We start from the raw sequence: 23,839 nt of genomic DNA, 5'->3' as shown, positions 1-23,839 counted from the left end.
TCCTTTAGGTTGACCTCACCAAATGAAACTTTCCTATCCATTTTTATGTTGTCCTTAAATAATATTGACCTTAGATTTTGATCAAGTCTATGTCTAATTTTGAAGTTCCATTTATAATGTAGTATGTTTTCAATGAAAATCCATAAAGTAACATCCAAGTGTTTCATGGTTTGTTGGGACAGTAATTTTAAAATAAACAATTTCAAAAAAAAAAAAAAGAATCACCCCCAAGAGACCCTTTGGTTGTTCAGATGTGGACTCTCTCTCAAATCAACAGAACAAGCAAACCCAGCGCCCTCTCCCTGTCTACGTGGGACATGACTCCCAGAGGTGTGGACCTTCCTGGGATCTTCCTGGTACTCAGCATCAAGGGGTTGAGAAAACCTTCTCAACCAAAAGTGGAAAGAACAAAATGAGACAAAATAAAGTGTCAATGGCTGAGAAATTCCAAACAGAGTTGAGAGGTTATCCTGGAGGTTATTCTTATGCTTTAAATAGATATCGCCTTGTTAGTCAAGATATAATGGAGAGGCTGGAGGGAACTGCCTGAAAATGTAGAGCTGTGTTCCAGTAGCCATGTTTCTTGATGATGATTGAATAATGATCTAGCTTTCACAATGTGACTGTGTGATTGTGAAAACCTTGTGTCTGATGCTCCTTTTATCTATCTTATCAATAGACGAGTAAAACATATGGAATAAAAATAAATAATAGGGGGAACAAATGTTAAATTTGTTTAATGCTAGTGATCAAGAAGGGGGGGATAAGGGGTATGGTATGTATGAATTTTTTTCTGTTGTCTTTTTACTTCTTTTTCTGAATTGATGCAAATGTTCTAAGAAATGATCATAATGATGAATGTGCAACTATGTGATGATATTGTGAATTACTGATTATATATGTAAACGGAATGATCATATGTTAAGAATGTTTGTGTTTGTTAAATCTTTTTTTTTAATTAAAAAAAGGAAAAAAGAACTATAGAGACCACCTTTGGAGTGAAGAAGGAGAACGTCCCTGGGGGAGCTTCATGAAGAAAGAGGCCTGGAGAGAAAGCCAGACAACGTCACTATATTCACCATGTGCCTTTTCAGTTGAGAGATAAACCCTGAACTTCATTGGCCTTTCTTGAGTGAAGATAACCTCTTAATTTGGACATTCTTATGGACTTGCTGTAATTGGGACATTTTCTCAGTCTTAGAACTGTAAACTAGCAACTGATTGAATTCCCCTTTTTAAAAGCCATTCTGTTTCTGATATATTGCATTCTGGCAGCTAGCAAATTAGAACACCATCTAACATGCTTGTTTACTTTACCAGTGTTCATTGAAGATTCAGGATTATTGATTCAGGGTCAGCCTTGTGATCACGGTAGGATGTGCAGACATCTGAGCTGGGTCTGGTATCTTCAGAACACTTCCTTAGCCCCCCTTCTCTTGCCCACTATGATCTAAATTGCATCCATACCTGCCAGTGATTTATTTTTTAAACCAATAAACCAAACCAAACTGTTCTAGTTTGCTAGCTGCCGGAATGCAATATACCAGAAATGGAGAGGAATTTAATAAGTTGCTAGTTTACAATTCTAAGGCAAAGAAAATGTCCCAGTTAAAACAAGTCTATAGAAATGTCCAATCTAAGGCATCCAGGGGAAGAAACCTTGGTTCAAGAAGGCCAATGAAGTTCAGGGTTTCTCTCTCATGTGAGAAGGCACATGGTGAACACAGTCAGGGTTTCTCTCTCATCTGGAAGGGCACATGGCGAACACAGCGTCATCTGCTAGCTTTCTCTCCTGACTTCCCATTTCATGAAGCTCCCCAGGAGGTATTTTCCTTCTTTATCTCCAAAGGTCACTGGTTTGTGGGCTCCCTGCTTCTCGTGGCTATGTCATTCTTCTCTGCTCTCTCTGAAACTCTCATTCTTCAAAATGTTTCCTCTTTATAGGATTTCAGAAACTAATCAAGACCCACCCAAATGGGCGGAGACATGCCTCTACCTAATCCAGCTTAACAACCACTCTTGATTAAATCACATCTCCAAGGAGATGATCTAATTACAGTTTCACATCAGATCGCTTAGATGATTTAATTACAGTTACAGTTATTCAGTGTTAGATCAATACTAAATAGGGATTAAAAGAAATGGCTGCCTTTATAAAATGGGATTAGGATTAAAACATGGCTTTTCTAGGGTATATACATCATTTCAAACTAGCACACAAACCAACAAAAAAAAATCCCCATATTCCTTTTATAATTTAAGACCTTCATATTTTAAAAATCACCATTGTGACTGAGAGTTCCAATTAGTTGGATGATAACTAATTGAAATTTTCTGCAATTGCCAAGTACTGCTTTATACTATTCTTGGGTTATCTAACTGATCTTTTTCTCCTCACTTGCATATTTATTCCTCTAACACATTGAGTCTCTGTTTACACATTACTCCATCACCACCATATGAAACAGATGAACCTCCCACTCAAGGTGAGAGTCCCTAGTGAAATTGCTTCTAAATCTCCCTTGGCTTCCCTGTGAGCCTGAGAATTTCTTTCCATGTTTTTAGAATGGGGCAGTAGATCATAGATCCAGCTAATTGAGTGTTTAAGAACAAGATGTGAAAACTAAATATTTAAAAGTCATCTGATTGGTATTAAATGTCTAAATGAGGTATTTGCCTTGAACTATGAAGAAACATAAACGAGATTTGATTCCTTAAGCTTCCATGACTCATAGCCTAACTTTGTGATTAAGATCATAACATTGCATGCTTGAACATGTACTGATTTGCTTTTCTAAAAGTCGAAATGACTTGCATCTCTATCAGCAATAAATACATTTCAGAATGAATGGTGCAGCATGTCAGTTCACTACTAAAGTGGAACGTGGACTGGCTCTGGGTTGGATCAGAATTTCTTAATCTCAGTACTAGGTACATTTTGGACATGTTATTCTTTGTTGTTAGCTATTCTGTGCCTTGCTGTTTAGCAGCGTCCCTGGCCTCTACCCAGTAAGTGCCAGTACCACCCCCCAGTTGTGATAATCCAAAACATCTCCACAAATTGCTTATTGTCCCCTGGGAAGCAAAATCTGGATGCTAACTTCCTTAGAGGCCTTGGCCAAGTTTCCCAACTCTCTGAGTTTGTTTCACTATGTGCAAATAGATTGAAATAAATAGCTTCTCAGACCCTTTTCAACTCTAAAAGTCAGTTCTAGGAAGGTATACATGATTTTTCAAATATATGTCTATTTTGGAAACTATCACATGTTAAATATTTCTTATCCCTTCTATTGAAGTCTTTGTGTTACTGGACAAAAGCAGTTGATTTTCTACCTGATGCACTCAATGACCAACTCCTGAAACACCGGTATTTCAAAGAGAAAAAGTTTATTGCTAGGCATGAAGCAAGAGAGCAGATGGCCTATCGACCCAAAAATATGTCTCCTCGAACTGCAGTAATTCTGCAGTAATATCAAAAGATGGGTGGATTTTAGGATAATGAGCACAATGGCATTAGAGGTAACTAATTACTGAGCATTTGCAGGATGAGTACATGCTTATTCACAGAACATATGTAAGAAAATGGCGGACTTAATATGATGATGGGCATGATTTTTGTTATTACAATAAGGGACAGACTACTTATAAGTTATAGTCTAAGCTACTCTGCATGACAGGTGGGCCCATTTTGGTTAGATCCAGTTTTGGTTATCAAGATAAATTTTGAATTGGGGTGGGTTAGTTCTGGGCTGACCCAAGGCCTTTCATTAATAAAAATTAGGGGCTGTCTTTAGTGATCACAAGATTCCAGAGTTGAAAAACTGGATAAAACGGGTACAAGTGAGGGTCAGTCACAAGGTTTTTACAATCACAAGGGGCCAAAATAAAGGCCATATAATCATTATCAGAGATCAAGGCAGCTGGATTACAGTTCAAAGATTTCTGGTATTTCCTTCTGCCTACTTCAATATACCAAAAAGCAAAAAAGGAATATCTATATAACGATTCAGCAACTACAATCATCACTTAAATCCTAACTTCTTAGTTACACTTTCTGTTTAATTTAGGGAAAACATATCCTAGAATGTTTTTGTCTTCAAGGGTAATGATCAATAATGCGGTGGGTCAAATTTAAATTCATATAAGGTGTCAGGAGGAAAGGTTAGGACAATAAGGGACTGTAGAATCTAGTGAGTGAAATGTAAACAATAGGGAGTGGTAGGACTTGTGGCTAACTAGATAGAACAGGTTTTTCTAAAACACAAAGCCCATCTGCTGTCCCTTTATGGTCCTAATGGTTTTACATTTAAGTCTGACTCAACCAGTATCTGCTAATTTCCATTCCCCATGATAGGGTAGGAACAGATTACTCCAGTAAAGGAGTCATCTCAATTTCTTCTTTTAGAATTCTTTAGTCTCGTTTCTTAACATTCACTTTCCATTATATATTTCTGCTGCTATTGTGGGGGATGAAATATAAAAGAAAACGTGTTTTTTTTCCTCTGAAGAAAAGCTAGTGTGTTTAGATTAAAGCCTGGTAAAACCTAATCCCAAAGATATTTTTATAGCTAGGCCGAGTTGAGGAAAAAATGCAAATAGTTAAATAACTTCTAAAAGCTTTAACTGTGAGTTGAAGAAAACATCCCCTATGGGTAAGTCTGGGCTCTGCAGTGACTCATGCACCCTCCCAGCTGGGCTATTTTCTTTGGCGTTACCTAGATACAAAACACTGTGACAGACTGGGGAATGACGATGGGTCCTCCTACACGGGGGTAAGAGGAGTTCATTCGGACAGCAAACCAATGTCCTTTCAAGGAGGTGACACTGAACCAAGAATCTTTTTTCTTTCACATTACTAATGCTACAAACATGCTAAATGTTACAGTGTGACAGTAATGGGGAAGCTTTGCCTTGTATTTTTATGGAAAATAAGTCTCCTCATGGACTCCACCCAATACTAAAATAGATGGCTCATGGTCTCAAAAGGAAACTCTATACATGAAAGAATTTCAAGATCTGTTGGCTCTTACACTTTACTTGTGGAACTAATAATTTGCTGATGTATTTTTAAATGCTCCCATTTCTTTCACTCCACGAATGTTCATATAGTTTCAAACTGAGTGTCTGTGGAAAATGGAATTAATTCTAAGCCACGGACTGGAGCAACTACTTGAAAATTAGATGTTATGATTGGGGAACAAAAATGAGTTTAATTGTAAACTAGTCCACTTGGTCATGTGAGTGTTGGGTAAGAACTTGTTCAGCTGGTTTTTTCTTCTTCTTAAAATAGAGTAAAGTATGGTTAAAAAGAGAAATGGAAAATGTTCTCCCCAGCAGCATAGGCCCAAATGTTAATAGCAGTGTGCATCTGCAGTGAGTAAGGGCTTTGCTGACTGAGTTCTTCATCAGGGGAGGGCACAAATATCAAGTTTTTCTTCTGTGCAGCAGGAGCACAGCCCACATGAATTACTGAAGGAGGATTTACTGGAAGTCCCTTCATAAAGGAAAAGAAAAACACATTGGAGGCTGGAAAATAAATTACATGTTGCATTGTTTTTGCCTCTAGGGTCTAAGGCACAGTATCAACTTCCAATAACAATCCCCACCTGACCTAGGGACAAACACTTTCCAAGCTCCCCAATTTTCTGTGGAAAACCTCAAAGGACCACGACTTGCCAAGCCTCTGAAGCACTCACCTCTCAGCTAGCCGAGCCTCATCATTTCGGCCAGGCCAGGCGGGCCTGTGGGATTCCATGGCTGGGCCCTGACTCCCTCCCTACTCACTGCTTCTTGTTGATCTGGGACAGTATTCCATCAGCCTTTTCCCCAATCCTGTCCCAAAAGGTGGCTGAGCCTAACACACAACTTGTCTTCAATCACATTGGTAGGAGAGGCAGCCATGGCAGCAGATCTTATCCTGGGGAGCCTTTGGTAAGCAAAAGTCCCCTCCAAGGGCACCTCCTTGGTTCTGTCATTGACATGTGCTGGTAGGGAACTCTCCTTGTGGTAGTTCGATTCAGGTGCCAACTTGGCTAGGTGAAGGTGCTTACTTATTTCTATTGCTATGGACATGAATTAATGGCATGTGGACCTCATCTGTTGCTCATTACATTTGCAGTCGGTTAGGAGGCATGTCTGCTGCGATGAATGATGTTTGATTTAATTGGCTGGTGTTTAAATGAGAGAGCTCAACCTAGCGCAGTCCAAGCAGCTCAGCATACCTCATCTCAGCACTTGCAGATCAGCCCAGGGCTTTGGAAATCCAGAAAGAAATCATCCCAGGGAAAGTTGTTGGAACCCAGAGACCTGGAGAGAAGGCCAGCAGAGATCACCCTGGGCCTTCCCATGTAAGAAAGAACCTCAGATGAAAGTTAGCTGCCTTTCCTCTGAAGAACTAATGAAATAAATCCCCTTTTATTAAAAGCCAATCCATCTCTGGTGTGTTGCATTCCAGCAGCTAGCAAACTAGAACACTACTGAATCTCCCACTCTCCCATCCTTGCCCTTTGGATTAGCTCACAACTGTTTTTCAGATTGTGGTTCCCCAGACCTCCCTATTTCAGAATCACCAGAGCATTTGTTAAAAAACAGATTCCTAGAGCCCGAGGTCAGACTTCCTTCTTAGGTAATTCCTATGCCCATGGAAATTTGAGGAGCAATAGTCTAGAATAGTGATTCCCAATGGAGGATGGGAGTGCTGAATAGGTGGTATAGGAGGGGTTGAGGGAGGCTGGGGAGGTAGTAGCTGGCATAGCAGAATTTGGGAAATCAGACAGGTACAGTTTTTTAAAAAGCACATTCAATATGACAATACAGATTCATATGATAATTCAGATTCAAATAGGTATAGAAACCCATTTATCAACAGAATGAACTGTAATAAGCAAAACTCCATTAAACTCTATTTGGCAGGCCTGGTCACCTACACCCTTCTCATGGCTCTCTCTCTTTACTCCATCCAGGATTGTCAGTGAACCTGGAAGTTTTTTCCTGTTCATCAAAAAAAGACATGAGATTTACAAAACCAAGAAACACTGGCTCACACCCGTGGTTCCCAAACCTAACTGTGTATGAGCCATCCCTGGGATGGGCTCTGAGCCCCATACTTCTGTTTTTAGAATCGCTAACCTAGAGGAGTTTGTGGTAGGATTTGGAAAATTCACAGCCAGTAACGACCCCCTTCCCTCCCAACTCTTCACTCCTACCCTTCACCCCTGATGCCTCAGCCCCCAACCACAAATGGCATCACTTTAAGAAGGGGAAGAGCTGAGTGGAAGCCCAAGCTTCTGAATTAAAGCTCTCCTCAGTGAGGTGAGGCTAGAGGGCTACTCTGTGGCTTCAAGGAGCAGGTTACCTAGCTTCATGCTTGGCATGTCTTAAGATGCTCAATACTTGTTTCTTGAATAAATTACTGTGACCTTTAATTTTGCTATTTCACCTAACCAATTCTCCTATTCACTCAGTCTTCAAGGAATCTGTGCTTGCTGCTTTGATGGTTCAATGGGAGTTCCCAGGCTCTGTATTTGTCTATTACCTAGTACTCTAGGATCAAGGTAGTCGTTTCCATTCATTCATTCATCAAGCACTTGAGGTTGCAAGAAGGGCAGCATAGCAATCATAGGCTTCGGAGTTAGGCATATCTGACCAATTTGGACTGAAGGTCATTTACAGGTTAACTTCCCTGAGCCTCAGGTTCCTCATCTGTAAAATGGGGATAATGATAGTTCCTACCTAATATTGCTATAGGGGTTAAAAGAGATGATGTGGTGTGGGTGACTAGTTATCTTTTATTAATATAGACACTACTTTCAGTGGGTTAAATTGTGTCCCTCCAAAAGATATGTTCAAGTCCTAACCTCCAGGATCTGTGAATGTGATCTTGTTTAGAAAGAGGGTTTTTACATATATAATCAAGTGAAGATGAGTTCATACTGGAGTAGGCCCTAAACCCAATGACTAGGGTCTTTATAAGAGAAAAAAGAGGAAGATTTGGACACAGAGACGCAGAGGAGACACAGGGAAAGAGGTCACATGAAGATGGAGGTAGAGACTAGCATTCTGCTGCTAAAATCTAAAGAACACCAAAGATTGTCAACCACCACAAACTGGAAAAGGCAAGGAAGGATTTTCCCCTAGAGCCACTGGAGAGAGTATGGCCCTGCTGGCAACTTGATTTTGAACTTCTGGCCTCCAGAACTGTGAGAGAATACACCTTTGTTGTTTTAAAACACCCAGTTTTGGTTAATTTGTTATGGCAGCCTCGGGAACTAATTCACTACTCTAGAAAAAGGTATCTTAAGAAACAAGCATACAAGGATGTGACTCCAGCCGGTACTTGCGGAGAAGGTTGATCTGAACCCATGCACAGCCTGAATCACAGGAAAGTGGGTTTATCTACACTGGGGTCCGGCAGGCAGGCATGAATGAACAGATAAGAACGTTTTGTAACTACTCACACCCATTTTAATACAATTACTGTGCAAAGTTCTTAAAAACAGTCCTTTCTCTTAAATACATTAGCTCCCTCCCTATCTTCAGTTGCTACATAAACCACCAATTTGTTTGGGAAACAATGTTTTTTCAGAGTTAGATCCAAGGTATACTTCAGCTCTAGCTGAATTCATATAAACCCAATTTAGTGAAATAAGAATGAGGTTTTTAAAGTTATAGTTCTTATAAGATGCTTCATTATAAAACATACTCCCTAATAAATTCTTATACAAAATCCCTATCTAAACAAATACACACCCCTACCCTACATCCTGACATTTTCTCTCCTTTTATCCTGCTTGTGACATACTATATATGTATTTATTATGTGGTTCCCTCCACTCAGGTGTAATAAATGCCATGAAAGGCATAGCAACTTCAAGCACTTAAAGCCGTCCTTGCCCATAGTAGGCATTCATAACTTATTGAATAAATTAATTGATATATCTCTGAAGATAGTCCAATGACCTTGCAAATGATTTACAGGTTATAAGCTTCCTCTCCTAAGAGGCTGTCCTTCTAAAAGCTATTAGAAGATAATTTGCTTTTATCATTATGAAATGCCTTTCTCTTTCCTTCTCTCTGGGAGTCTTTCTCCAGAGTCGTGGCCCACCCTTACTCACAAGATCTTAATGGTTGCCAGCAGGACCACATCAGCCACTTAACTGGCCTTCCCAAACAGCGGGGTTCAGCCTCTCCACTCAGCAACTAGGGGGCAGCCAGCCCAAGCCAGCTTTGATCTTTCCACAGTTTTGCTACTCCACTGAAAATATGGAACTAATATACATCAGAATTGAGAATTCTGCTCCACAACAAGAATTTCCTTCTTTGTCACCCAGTCTAAGATGCTTCTCCAGTTAGAATGTGGGGGCTGCGTATCCCCCCTCACCAATCATATCCGGGAGAAGAAGGAAAGGTCCTGGGGACCATGACACAAATCCCACTGTCATATTTATACATGGCAATATCAAAATATGAGTTTCCTAGTTAAGAGAAATAAAGACATTAGAACCTTGAAGATAAGGTCTTTTGTATACCAGGAAATGAAAACTTCCTATAAGCGATATCACAATTTGCACCATCAAATTAATACTCTATTTTCTCTAAATCAAAACAAGTAAATAAAAGAACACTTGTGCAAGGAGTTAGTATATTTCACAATCTAAGCTAGTCCTTTTTCTAATTCTACTGTCCTCCAAAAGTGTATATAAATTTCTTATCTTGACTTCTTACTTTCATACCCTAGCCCCCAACACACACACACACACACACACACACACACATATACAGAATAAAATTTGAAGGATGGAGGATCTGGACTCTGTATAAAGGAATTTTAACATATCTAGGTTAAATCGATGTGCTTCCACATAAGTATCTGGGTAACCTTAAGCAATTCGGTTAACCTCTCTGAGCCTCATTCTCTTCATCTGTAAATTGGAGAAAAGATTATCTGTCTCATTGATTTGTTATAAAGATGAAATGATTATGGAATATTTGTAGCATGATGCCTGGCACAGGTAAGCCCACCATAAACACTAGCTGTCATACTGCTCATGGGGAAATGGAAGTACTTTTTTTCTTAATTATATAAAATGTGTCCCATGTCTACCATTGATTGAGGAAATATTGCAGTCCCTATTACAAAAACTAGGAAACTTGCCAAGAGTCACCCAACAAAGCAAAGCCAAAATCCAGACTAATCTCATGCTCATAAGCACAGCTGACCACTGGTTCACACTTCCTCTTATGTAAGAACTTGTGAAAGTTTCCTTTTAAGTATATAGTTAGGTCATTTGGTTATCTATTTCTTACTCATAATTTAGCAAAACAGATGCCTCGCACAGTGATTTATATTCACATGATGTTTCTACCTTTACTGTGTAAGTGTGTGGGTGTATGTGATGGTGGTCTTGTATGTACAAGTACACACATATGGAGGGGAAAAAGAATACTAGAAATGCAAACTCTTTGAAAGATAATTATGGCCATTTTATTTCAGAAATTTTTATTTTCACCTCTAGAAGTTTAATTTGGATCTTTTTTGTATCTTCGGTGTCTCTACCTAACATGTGTTCCTCTACCTTCCTGAACCTATAGAATATAGTTATAATAATTGTTTTATTGTCCATATCTACCAATAATATTTTCTGTGTTATTTCCAGGTCAGTTTCTATTGGGTTTTTTTTTTTTTTTTTTTTTTTGCTCCACATGAATGAGGTAAAATTCTTCTAAGTACTCTACTCAATGCTCCATGGATTACAAGGTTTTTCCACTTTGGCTAGTGGGAACATGAACTATTCTCAGCCCTGTGTAAGGTCCAGGAATTGTTCAGTCTGCTCCTTTCAGTGACTCTTTCCCCTGCCTCTGGTACTAATTAGTACTCAGCTGAAGATTCAAGGAAAACCCTACACATCTCTGAAGCTCTCTCTGGGTAACTCCTTTCCAGTTCTCTAGCCACGTTGGCTTCTCTAGACTCACATCTGTACTTCCTTAACTCTGGAAGACAACTGGGATCTGCCCAGGTCCCCCTCCTTACACAACAGCTGGAAATGCTCTAAGGCAGTAAGCTGGGCATTTGAAGAATTCAGCCCATTTGTTTCCCCTCTTTCAGGAACCACTGTCTTGTAATGCTGATGTCCAATATCTCAAAGCCATTGTTATGTATGTTTTATTTAATTTTTAATTGTGTCAGGTGGGAGGTAAATCTGGTCCCTGATTTACTTCATCTTAGTCATAAGCATACCTCCCAAATTATAGACATTTTAAGGATGAGAATTCTGAGGACTGGAGTGGTTAAGTAACTTGACCAAGGTCACCCACTAGTAATCAGTAGAGCTGATTCCAGAACATCTACCATCTGCTGCTTCTCTAGGAGCTCAGTCTTAAGTTCCACATGTCTCCGCAAACTGTCATGAGGTTTTCCTTTGTGTTTTGATTCTTTGCAATTTAATTCCAGGTTAAGAGAGCTGAAGCAGACAGATTACATACAAATAGGCCATTGCCAGTAGCCAATGTGACACCTGCAAGGTGCTTTGAACATGCTGAATGTTATTCATGTAGTAGTATCATAATTCACTTGTTCATTCATTCATTCAACATACATTTATCAACAGCATACTATATGCTCTGTGATAAGTGCTAGCACTGCAATGCTGAAGAAAATAGACATGGGGCTTACTATCTACTAGGGGGAGGCCAAGTAGATAAATAGGTAAGAATGTTTCAGATGATGGTGATGTTGGGCTAGCTAAACCAGATGTGTGGACCAACACTTACCCTCAAGTGTTTGTCTAAAGCCCAATCTAACTGTCTACATGCCCAGGTGGACTCACTCTACCATTCCCACACCCATAAGAGTGCCCTAATGAGAAGGCTACGAAGAAATCAAACAAGGTAACAAGATGGAGAGTGACTGGGAGGGGTTAGTCCAGGTTTGGAGGTCAGAGATGCTGAAGTCAAGTAACAATAGTTTACAGCCTTACAGTTTGAGGAAAAGAATCTTCTATGGAGAAGGAACAAGAATGTGAAAGCTCTACTTAGTACCTCTTTTTTCTCCCTGGCACAAGCACAATAACCTTAAAACTTGTAATGATCTTTTATTCCTTGATATTTAGTTTCTGAAGATGGTTCTTCTTTAGGAATTCAAGTGGAGTGACAGTAGGGCCAGGATGCCAAAGGATCAAGGTTCCAGCCTCAATCACTCTGAACCTTAAGCCTCATCTCCACTTCTCAAGATCATTGTGAAGATCTAATGGGATGAGATATAATCTATGAACATATCTAGTCTGTTGTAAAGCAGGAACGTAAGTGATTTACTCTTCTAAAGTATCAAAATGCCTGCTTAAAAAATTTACCTAGGGCAGTGCTCATATGAGGCACTAATACTCTAATAAGGAGTATTCTTATTTTCTTTTTAGAAATTAGAAAGAAAAATTACTTCCGTTTTAGCCAAAAGATCAATGGCAATCCCACCTACATTTTATAAATGGTCAATGGCTTTCAGTGTAATGCAGAAGGGCACGGGTCTGGATATAAGTGCTGACTCTGACACATACCACCTATGTGACTTTGAACAAGTTGCCAAACCTCTGAGGGAAAACATGCCCTACTTTATCGAGCTGCTGGGAGGAAAAAGTGAGATCATTAAGTGCAAGAGCTCAGCATAGCACTGGGCATCCTGCAAGTGGATGCCTGTCCTCAAAGGGAACCTTCATTCTTCAGCCCATAGAAAAATCCTTCCCTCTGACATTTAAGCTACAAAAATCATTTTATGTTCATTACATGATTAAAAGGCTCTTCTGCTTCTATCTCACCTTCATTTAGTCTAGATGACTAGTTGCATGACTATAAAATGAGGAAAAAGAATTTGCACTGTACAATTCAAACCACTTCTGGCATCAGAGGAAGAATGCTGCTAGTATGCCAGCTCAGTGTGGGCTCAGACTGTCCTTATCCAGTGTGCTGGGGGTGCGGGCATGAGTGCACAGGAAACCGGGACAGGCTTACATGGACTGAGTATAGTCCTGGAGCAGCAGATGTTGAGCGAGAACACCTATTTGCACAGCTGGTCTCCACAGCAAGAAGAAAGCCAACAGGCAAGACATTCCTTAAACTGGTAGAAAAATCCTCTGCCCCCACCCTGTGCTTCTAGTTGAGGGAAACCTTCTCACAATGAGCAGTAAGCAGATCCTCAAAGGCCAAATCTTTAGTAGAAAATAATGAGAAGTAAATTGGGGCCAAATGCACACATATTTCAGATAAACACAGCTTTTTCCATGATGGGTTTAAAAATTTTTTTCTGTTGTTGTTTACAAGAAAAATATTTTTAAAAGAATTTTTTTCTGAGATGTCCAGATGATTCAACCAAGGTCTATGTATTGTTGAGGTGAAAATTAGAACAAAGGTTGTGATGGGCATTATAATCATGTACATCATCATGGAGCAGACTCACTGAGAGAAAGCAAACAACCTTGCAGTGAAATGTGTGGGACAGAGAACTAATCTCTCAATTAAAATATATCTCCCCCAATGACCTGGCCATAGGGCCTAAGATTCCCATGCCAAATTCCCATTAAGGAAGTCACTGCTGGCCGCAGTCCAAAAGTAAATATTTCTAGGAAGTTGACAGAGTAAACTATCCACATCCATTATACTTTCATTTCTCAGAAAGTGTCTTGCAATCAGCATGACCTTGAGAAGCTGGGTCACGGGGAAGACAAGATTTGTTGGGGAAAGAAATGGCAGAGGGTGTTCGGTATGGCTCACAGGGGAGGTCTGACACTGTTTCCCTGTGGGAGCCCTGGAACACAAGGATAGTGGGTAGTTAGGGGAAGTCAGGGGAAGGAAGACCAGAGAGGGAAGGGAAAGATTGAAAGTGTAATGAAGACTAACTTCATGTTTTGCTTAGAATTTACCTATTCTGTTGTGCCTAAAAATTCCCATCAAAATAATGTCACAGGGTCTCACTTATATGAACTGACATTAGTGAATAAACTTGGAATATTTTGTTGGTAACAGAGACCATCAGGAGACAGAAATAGGGTAAGATATTGGGTAATTGGAACTGAGGGAATACAGACTGTGCAACAGGACTGAGCGTGAAAACTCAGAAATGGACAGCACAATACTACCTAACTGTAATACAATTATGTTAAAACACTGAATGAAGCTGAATGTGAGAATGATAGAGGGAGGAGGACTGGGAGCATAAATGAAATCAGAAAGAAAGACAGATGTTAAAGATTGAGATGGTATAATCTAGGAATGCGTAGAGTGTATAATAATAGAGACTAAATGTACAAATTTTAAAAATGTTTTTGCATGAGGAAGAACAAAGGAATGTCATTACTGCAGGGTGCTGAAAATAGATGGTAATTAATATTTTAAAATGTCACCTTATGTGTGAAACTAAAGCAAAAAATGTTTATTTGGTACAAAATTTATATTTTGACTAGTGCATTTCCTAATATAACTTATGTAGATACTTTGATTGAACACCATAAGTACTTGGAATCTCAGGTAGGACATGAGATTTTGTTGGTTTGCCCAGAGTGATGCTCCGATGAATCCCAGAGTGATTCGATCAGTGCGTGGAAAAGTATTTGCAAAGCCCCCTTCGGGGAATGGTGAGAACAGGGAGAAATTCAACTTCCCCAAGTTGAATTCTTGATATTCTCACAAGCAGTGTGGACAACCAAAGCTATAGGCTGAGCCCCCAGTCTTGGGGGTTGTTCATATGAAAATTAACCCCACAAAGGATAGGTCAAGTCTACTTAAAATTTAGGCCTAAGAGTCACCCCCAAGAGAGCCTCTTTTGTTGCTCAGATGTGACCTCTCTCTACAGCCAACACAACAGCAATCTCACCACCCTCCCCCTGTCTACGTGGGACATGACTCCCAGGGGTGTGGACATTCCTGGCACCGTAGGACAGAAATCCTAGAATGACCTGAGACTCAGCATCAAGGTATTGAGAAAAACCCTAGAATGAGCTGAAACTGATCATCAAGGGATTGAGAAAACCTTCTCGACAAAAAGGGGGAAGAGTGAAATGAGACAAAGCATCAATGGCTGAGAGATTTCAAACAGAGTCGAGAGGTTATCCTGGAGGTTATTCTTACACATTGAGTAGATATCACCTTGTTATCCAACATGTAAGGGAGAGGTTGGAGGGAACTGCCTGAAAATGTAGAGCTGTGTTCCAGTAGCCATGTTTCCTGAAGATGATTGAATAATGATATAGCTTTCACAATGTGACTGTGTGATTGTGAAAACCTGGTGTCTGATGCTCCTTTTATCTACCTTGTCAACAGACAAGTAGAATATATGGAATAAAAATAAATAATAGGTGGCGCCACTGGAGCGAGAAGGGGACAGATTCACATATGAAGATTACCAGCATACTGCAGAATGGCTTCTACCCCACACCAAGCACCGACCTCAAGTGGCAGTGATCTGTGGTTCTGGGTTAGGAGGTCTGGCTGATACAGTAACTCAGGCCCAGAGCTTTAACTACAGTGAGATACCCAACTTTCCTCAAAGTACAGTACCAGGACATGTTGGACGATTGGTGTTTGGGTACCTGAAAGACTGCCCCTGTGTGGCGATGCAGGGCAGATTCCATTATTATGAAGGCTACCCACTCTGGAAGGTAACATTCCCAGTGAGGGTTTTCCGGCTTATGGGTGTGGACACCCTACTGGTCACCAACGCAGCTGGAGGGCTCAACCCCAACTTTGAGGTTGGAGATATCATGTTGATCCGTGATCATATTAACATGCCTGGTTTCTGTGGTCAGAACCCTCTCAGAGGCCCCAATGATGAAAGGTTTGGCCATCGTTTTCCTGCCATGTCTGATGCTTATGATCGCAATCTGATGCAGAAGGCTCACTCTGCCTGGAAACAAATGGGGGAGCAGCGAGAGTTACAGGAAGGCACCTATGTGATGTTGGGAGGCCCCAACTTTGAGACCATTGCAGAGTCTCGTCTGCTGCGGAAGCTTGGGGCTGATGCTGTTGGCATGAGCATAGTACCAGAAGTTATAGTTGCACGGCACTGTGGACTTCGAGTTTTTGGCTTCTCTCTTATCACTAACAAGGTTATTATGAATTATGAAAGTTTAGAGAAGGCAAATCATGAGGAAGTACTGGAATCTGGGAAACAAGCTGTGCGGAAGTTGGAACAGTTTGTCTCCATTCTTTTGGCTAGCATTCCACCCTCTGGCAACGCCATTTGACTGGCCTTGGAGCCATCTGGCCAGCCCCTCCACTAAGGGATCTAAGTAGCTGCTACCTCATTGGGGTCCCCTGCCTCTATCTTTAAGTAGTAGCAGAAAAAAGAGGAAAATCCCTATCTTCCACGTTCCCCCACTTCTCACCGGACCCTTTTGGTGCCAGATCCTGTTTTGTTCAGTTATCTTCTCAAAGGAGTTTCCATTCTGGTTGATCCCCTAGAGCTGGAGCCTATGACCTACTGCATATTGGTGGATATTGTCCATAATTTGACCTGGGCCTTCAAACTTGCCACTGTGATTGCTACTAACTTTAAAGCAGCACTTTTACATTCCTGGGGACTCAGTTCTGCCATCCTCTTAGCACTGGTGACCACACAAGGACCAAACCAAAACCTCTTAAACCTTAATGCCATTTTTTTTAAATAAAGAGAAAAATATAAAATAAATAAATAAATAAATAAATAAATAAAAATTAAAAAAAATAAATAAATAATAGGGGGAACAAATGTTAAAATAAATTTAGTTTGAAATGCTAGTGATCAGTGAAAGTGAGGGGTAAGGGGTATGGTAGGTATAATCTTTTTTTTTTCTGTTTTCATTTTATTTCTTTTTCTATTGTCTTTTTATTTCTTTTTCTGAATTCATGCAAATGTTCTAAGAAATGATGAATATGCAACTAAGTGATGATATTGTGAATTACTGATTATGTTAATTTTTATTTCATTTGTTAATTTTTTTAATTAATAAATAAATTTAAAAAAAATAATAATGTCACAGTAACTGAGTTTACTTGGTCTTTACACTCAGCAGATGCCATAATACCAAGCACAACATAGCTCAGTGAGATGCATGGAGTTCCAAACATTAGAAGGAAACTTTTATAACAAGACCCCCATATTTTCTATATTCAAAATTTGAAAGAGGGCAGGCCACGGTGGCTCAGCAGGCAGAGTTCTTGCCTGCCATGCCAGAGACCTGGGTTCGATTACTGGTGTCTGCCCATGCAAAAAAAAAAAAAAAGAGAGAGAAAGAAAAATGTTCAGATACAACTTGACAGGGGCAGAAAAGTCTTATCAACAAAGGTGCTGGGAGGACTGGATATCCTTATCCAAAAGAATGAAAGAGGAACCCTATCTCATACTATGTATAAAAATTAACTCAAAGTGGCTCAAAGACCTAAATATAAGAGCCAAAACTATAAAACTCCTAGGAGAAATGTAGGAAAGTATCTTCAAGATCTTGTGTTAGGCGATCATTTCTTAGACTTCACAACCACAGTACAAGTAATTAAAGAAAAAAATAAGTAAATGGGATCTCCTCAAAATTAAAAACTTTTGTGCATCAATAGACTTTGTCATGGAAGTGAGAAGACAACCTATTCAATGGGAGAACATATTTGGAAACCACATATCTGATAAAAGTTTACTACCCAGAATATATAAAGAAATCCTGCAACTTAACAATAAAAAGACATACAACTCAATAAAAAATATGCAAAAGACTTGAATAGACACTTTTCCAAAGAGGAAATACGAATGCCTAAAAACCACAATGAAAGGCATTCAACATAACCAGCTACTAGGGAAATACAAATCAAAGCCACAATGAGCTATCATTAAACACCTACTAGAACGGCCACTACCAATCAAAAACAGGAAATCACAAGTGTTGGAGAGGATGTGGAGAAATAGGAACACTTACTCACTGCTGGTGGGAATGTAAAATGGTTCAGCTACTGTGAAAGACATTTTGGAGTTCCTCAGGAAACTAAGCATAGAATTTCCCATATGATCTAGCAATCTTTCTACTAGGTATATACCCAGAAGAACTGAAGGCAAGGACATGAACAGACATCTTCACACTGATATTTATAGCAGGATTATTCCATCATCCAATGACTGGATAAACAAAATGTGCTATATACATATGATGGAATATTATTCAGCTATAAGAAGAAATGAGTCCTGATGTACACAACAACATGAATGAACCTTGAGGACATTATGTTGAGTCAAATAAGCCAGACACAAAAGGACAAATACTGTATGAGCTCACTAATATGAACAAATTATAATATGCAAACTCATAGAGTTGAAATCTAAAATATAGGTTACCAGGAGATAGAAAATATAGAACTGATGGTTAATTTGTTCAGACATTTTATTTAGGTTGATTATAAATATTTGTAAATGGATAGTTTATGGTAGCACATTATTATGAGTATAATTAACAGTGCTGAATTATGCATGTAATTGTGGTTAAAAGGGGAAGTTTAGGGTCATGTATGTCACTAAAAGGAAAGTTGGAGGATAAAACATGGTACTGTATAACACAGTGGTATTAGGTTCATGTGTCCACTTGGCCAGGTGATGGTGCCTAGTTCTGTCGCTATGGACGTGAATCATTAGCATGTGAAACTCATTTATGGCTGATAACATCTGCAGTCAGCTAAGGGGAGTGCCTTCTGCAATGAGTGATGTTTAATTTAATTAGCCGGAAGCTTAAAAAAGAGAGGTCAGAACAGAGCTCAATACAGCACAACCCAAGCAACTTGGCATACCTCATCTCAGCACTTGCAGCTCATCCCAGACGTTTGGAGATGCAGAAAGGAATCGCCTGGGGAAAGCTGTTGGAACTGAGAAGCTGGGAGAGAAGGCCAGCAGACATCACCCTGTGCCTGCCCGTGTAAAAGAGAACCTCAGATGAAAGTCTGCTGCCTTTCCTCTGAAGAACTATAAGTTTTTAACTAAATAAATCCCCTTTTACTAAAAGCCAATCCATCTCTGGTGTGTTGCTTTCTGGCAGCTTTGGCAGACTAAAACAACCCTATTGTGAACAAAGACTATGGTTAACAGTACAAATATAAGAATGTTCTTTCATGAACTGAAACAAACGCACATCACTATTACAAGGTGCTAATAACAGGATAGTATAAGGAAAAAATACACCTAATGAAAACTATGGGCTATAGTTAACAGTAATATTTTAATATTCTTTCATAAGTTGCAACAAAGATACCACACCAATGCTTAGTGTTAATGATAGCAGTGGTATAAGGGGTATGGTTTTTTTCTTCTTGGAGTAACAATAACCTAAAATTGATTATGATGATGAATGCACAAGCTCTGTGATTATACTGCAAGCCACTGATTATACACTTCGGATGGATTGTAGTGTGTAAGTATATTTCAGTGAAACTGCTTTAAAAATTTCCAGGTTAATGTCTGAGTGCACCTTAGGATGGGAATTTGTCATCTCCCCAACCCTACCATTATCCAAAGATCCTGCTGTGTTTTCAGTAGGGTGAAATAAATATACAGTGGTCTCTGATATTGTTTTCCCTGCTTCCTAACTGGCCCCTCTCTACAGTTTTCATACAGAAATCCAGTATGACCCTTTTAAAGTTAAGTCAGACCATACTCAAAACCTTGAATGGATTCCCATTCCACTGAGAATGAAATCCTCTGAAAGACCTGGTTCTCTGCTAAACCCTGATTAGAAACTATAGAAAATTGTGTCCCTCATAAGAGATATACAAAATGTGTATTTTCAAACTCTCAGCACAACTCTTTGCATTACTCAACGTTTGTGGACACCTAATATAAACCAAAAACAGTATCACTGAATAAAGAAAGATGTTCTCAATCAAATGTAAATTGTACAAACATATCAGTCAACAAACTGGTTTAAATGCCATTGCAGTGAATTAGCTGGTTATTTGAACACTGTAGACATGGCCTGTGATAGCCTATCCATTCGAGCAAGTTTGAGAACAGACTTGCCCTATGAAGTTCCTTTACAGAATCACTGTTGGGCAACAGTCAGGTGGCCCAGGCTTCTCCTCTCCCAGCACAGCCTCCTGTTGTCTCCATCTTCCTACCACTGCCACCATCAGTGTCCCCTCCACACCAACTACCTCTACCCTCATCAGACCCTCAGTTCTCTCCTGACATATTTCATTACCCTCCTGCCCCATGCCCTTCAGATCCCTTCCCCTCCAATCCAAACAAGCCAAAGAGGGCATTTATTTTGTTCTAAAAGGCACAAACAATCTAACTGCAGTTTTTCAGAGAAAACAAAAAGAAACATGACACATGAACAGGACATGTGGATTCGAATCTTAATTTCAGAATTAAAATATGGATATTTCATTTTAATATATACACACTATATGCCTTCAGATCAAGAGATTACAAACGGGATTTCTGAGGATTTATTATATATACACAAGACACTTCTCAACACTGTGGAAAGCAGTAAGTATACGTCCTTACCTCTCAAGATCTAAAAAAGTAGCTACCTCATTCCACATTAGGAATTGTAACATACAGAGGCCAACGCCAGAGACAATATTTGGTTTAGAGTGATGTGGGTGGTTGTTTCAGAATGACATCTTCCCCCTGGAACAGTCTGATGGTCTTGTTGGATTTTCTCAAATCTAGGTTCAGGCCTCCTGGGCTGCCTCTGTGCATACTATTGCAGAATAGTCAATGGGACAATTAACCTAGGGGAGGGCTAGGGACAGTGGGGATGTGGTCCGGCCTGCTCTAAAGCAAAAGGATTCTTCAGAGATCTGCATAGTTTAGCCCAATTCGGGGACAAAATTTGACAGTGGGGGCTGGGGCCAAGACCTCAAGTAATGACAAAACATTCCTTCCCTGGCCTGCATGTTTCTCCCTGAGTGACCAAGCTAAAGGGTGACAATTGCAAGATGTAGGTAAGTGGATCCAAGTCAAAGACTTACTACTTCAACATGAAGTAGTACTAAAATCTACTTCAACATGACTAAGGGCTGGGAGAGGGGCTTAAGCTTTAGACAATAATGAAAGAGATGTCATGAAGCTTTGCAAGATTCCTTGCTAAAAAGGCTAGGAGAGGAACGACTGTGGTAGAAAGTCAGAGGAGGTTTCAGGCTCAGTGGGAAGAAGGGAAGGCTTCAAAAATGGCATCTGATTTGCACAAGGATCCAGTAAGGGCAAAAGCCAGACCCAAACCACAGATGTGGGGAATAACAAGGAGAACTGGGAGAACAGGGATCACCAATAGTTCTAGACCCTGGTTGCACAGTCCATCACCCAGGCAGCTTTAAAAAATTCTGAGGTCTGGCTCTGTCCCTGATTAATTGAACCAGAACCTCTGGAGGTGGAGAATGAAGAGGGGAATTTGCTTTTAATCTATTCTAACTTGGATTCCTGAAGACAACAAGTAAAGCTTTAGAAAGGCAGCCCAAAACCAGCATTTTTCTTTTTAAGAGAGAAATCTTCACACACATACAGTCCATCCATAGTATACAGTGGTTCACAATATCATCACATAGTTGTGTATTCATCGCCATGATCATTTTTAGAACATGTGCATCAATCCAGAAAAAAAAAAACACAAAGAAAATAGAAAAAACTCATACATCCCATACCCCTTACTCCTCTCTCTCACTGACCACTATTTCAATCTACCTAATTTTTTTATCCCTCACACCCCCATTATTTATTTATTTATTATCCTTATTTTTTTATTCAGCTGTCCATACCCTGGATAAAAGGAGCATCAGACACAAGGTTTTCACAATCACAAAGTCACACTGTAACTGCTCTATCTTTATACAATTGTATTTAAGAATCAAGGTTACTATAGTTCAACAGTTGTAGGTACTTCTCTCTAGCTACTCTAATACACAATAAACTAAAAAGGGATATTTATGTAATGCATAAGAATAACCTCCAGAATAATCTCTTGAGTCTGTTTGAAATATCTCAGCACTGAAACTTTATTTTGTCTCATTTCTCTCTTCCCCCTTTTGGTCAAGAAGGTTTTCTCAATCCCATGATGCCAGGTCCTGGCTCATCCTGGAAGTCCTACCCCACATTGCCAGGGAGATCTACACCCCTGGGAGTCATATCCCATATAGGATATGGTAGGGCAGTGAGTTCACCTGCCAGGGCCAACTTTGGAAGAGTCTGGGATTCTAGCCTTATGGGGTTCAATATTATCCTGTAGGTAACAGTGAGCTATTGAGGGGTTTATATTTTTCTTTTTTCGATGTGGAAGTCCTTTGTTATATGATTCAAGTGATACATTAGGAAGGTTGATGTGGCTTCAGGGTATAAAGTACATTTTGACCAAAGCCAGAGTTATATGTTTGGGGGACAAGTTCAGAATTTGTTAAAATAGATCAGGCTCAAAGTGGCAAATGGTTTTAGGTAAGAAATCTATCAACACAGAGAATGGAAAGGAAGAAAAAGTGAAATATGATAACTGATTGGATAAGGTAAAAGAGAGAGAGGTGATTCAGTGAGGTTTGAGGCTGTGCTGTTCAGTATGGTAACCACAAGCCACATGGGACCAAGGAGCACTTGAAATATGACTAACCTAAATTAAGATGTGCTGTAAGTATAAAATACACACCAAATTTCAAAGATTTGGTAAGAAAAAAAAGAATGTAAGATATCTTGATAATTTTAATAATATTGATTATAATTTAAAATGATAACATTTTGGATATACTCAGTTAAAGAAAATAAATTATGTTAGAATTCATTTCATGGTTCTTTTTATTTTTTTTTTTAATGTGGCTTCTAGACAATTTTAAGTTACGTTTGTAGCACTATATTTCTATTTGAGAGCACTGGTCTAGAATATAAATGATGATGCCATTTTCAGAAAGAGAAAAGCAAATAAAAGAAGGGACTATTATTAGTACCATATAAGAGGTGACAAAAAAGCTCTAACTTTCCTTTCCCAGCACTTTGAGATAAGAGAAATAAGGCTGTTATGGGAGTTAGGGTGGGGAGTAGAGAATCATGTAATGGTTCAAAGCAGAGATAAGCAATGTAACCTCACTAAGTTATAATGTCTTCTGGTCCAAGAGAATGGGACCAAAACACCCACTAGAATGTATTTATATAGCTTAAGAAAAAAGCACATCAGTCACAAGGAACATTGATCAGCAATAGAAGCTTGGACAAAGGATCTCATCTGAGGCAAATAAAGGCAGCACCTATTAAAGACTGTCCAGACAGCAGACATTTATCTAGGCTCTTAGTCTGGCAACCTTAAGCAGAAGATTCAATTAATGACTAGGGAGATCACCTAATTCACTGTCTGAACCAAGACACTGCTGACAGTCAAAGAGGCATTATTAATAACTGTATTGGTACAACAACCTAGGACTGTCCCAGGCAAATCAGGACATGGGTCACCTTACCTCAACTAACTCATTCTAATTTATTGCTCTCAATGAGAGCCTTCTGATTATACCAAATGTGCCCGAGGCTAAGAAACACATTTTAAAATGTATTAACATTATTAAAAATAGGGGTGCTTCTTATAGTTGATGTGGGCATTTAATATCATGCTTCTCCCCCACACTATGCATCTTATGATCAATGACATTTTATAATCAAAGATACAGAGTAATGGGTTTCTTTGAGGTATGACTTATTGATCAGAGGATGGGAATGCTTTCCCACTAGGTGATTAATTTCCAATGGAAAATAACAAGTAAGTATTCTGATGTTAAGCGTTGGTCCCTTGTAAACTTGGTTAGCTTGAATTGGGATCCTAAGATTGGATCCAGACCCAAGTATGGATGAATTTACTGAAGTCATTCTGCTCTGGCA

The 23,839-nt window shown here is 39.5% G+C and overlaps 1 protein-coding gene and 1 pseudogene across 3 annotated transcripts in view; one reads left to right on the top strand and one right to left on the bottom strand.

Annotated features, from left to right (window-relative positions):
• MYOF (myoferlin) overlaps window positions 1-23,839 on the bottom strand; it is a 180,366-nt gene that overhangs the window by 133,502 nt on the left and 23,025 nt on the right. The gene's annotated exons all lie outside the window — the stretch shown is intronic.
• On the top strand, window positions 12,969-16,670 carry LOC143654543 (purine nucleoside phosphorylase pseudogene; annotated as a pseudogene).

Source organism: Tamandua tetradactyla, chromosome 13 (assembly GCF_023851605.1).
Source record: "Tamandua tetradactyla isolate mTamTet1 chromosome 13, mTamTet1.pri, whole genome shotgun sequence".
Classification (NCBI taxonomy): Eukaryota; Metazoa; Chordata; class Mammalia; order Pilosa; family Myrmecophagidae; genus Tamandua; species Tamandua tetradactyla.
Note: the sequence above shows the minus strand (reverse complement) of the source record. Positions and strands in the feature narration are given on the sequence as shown.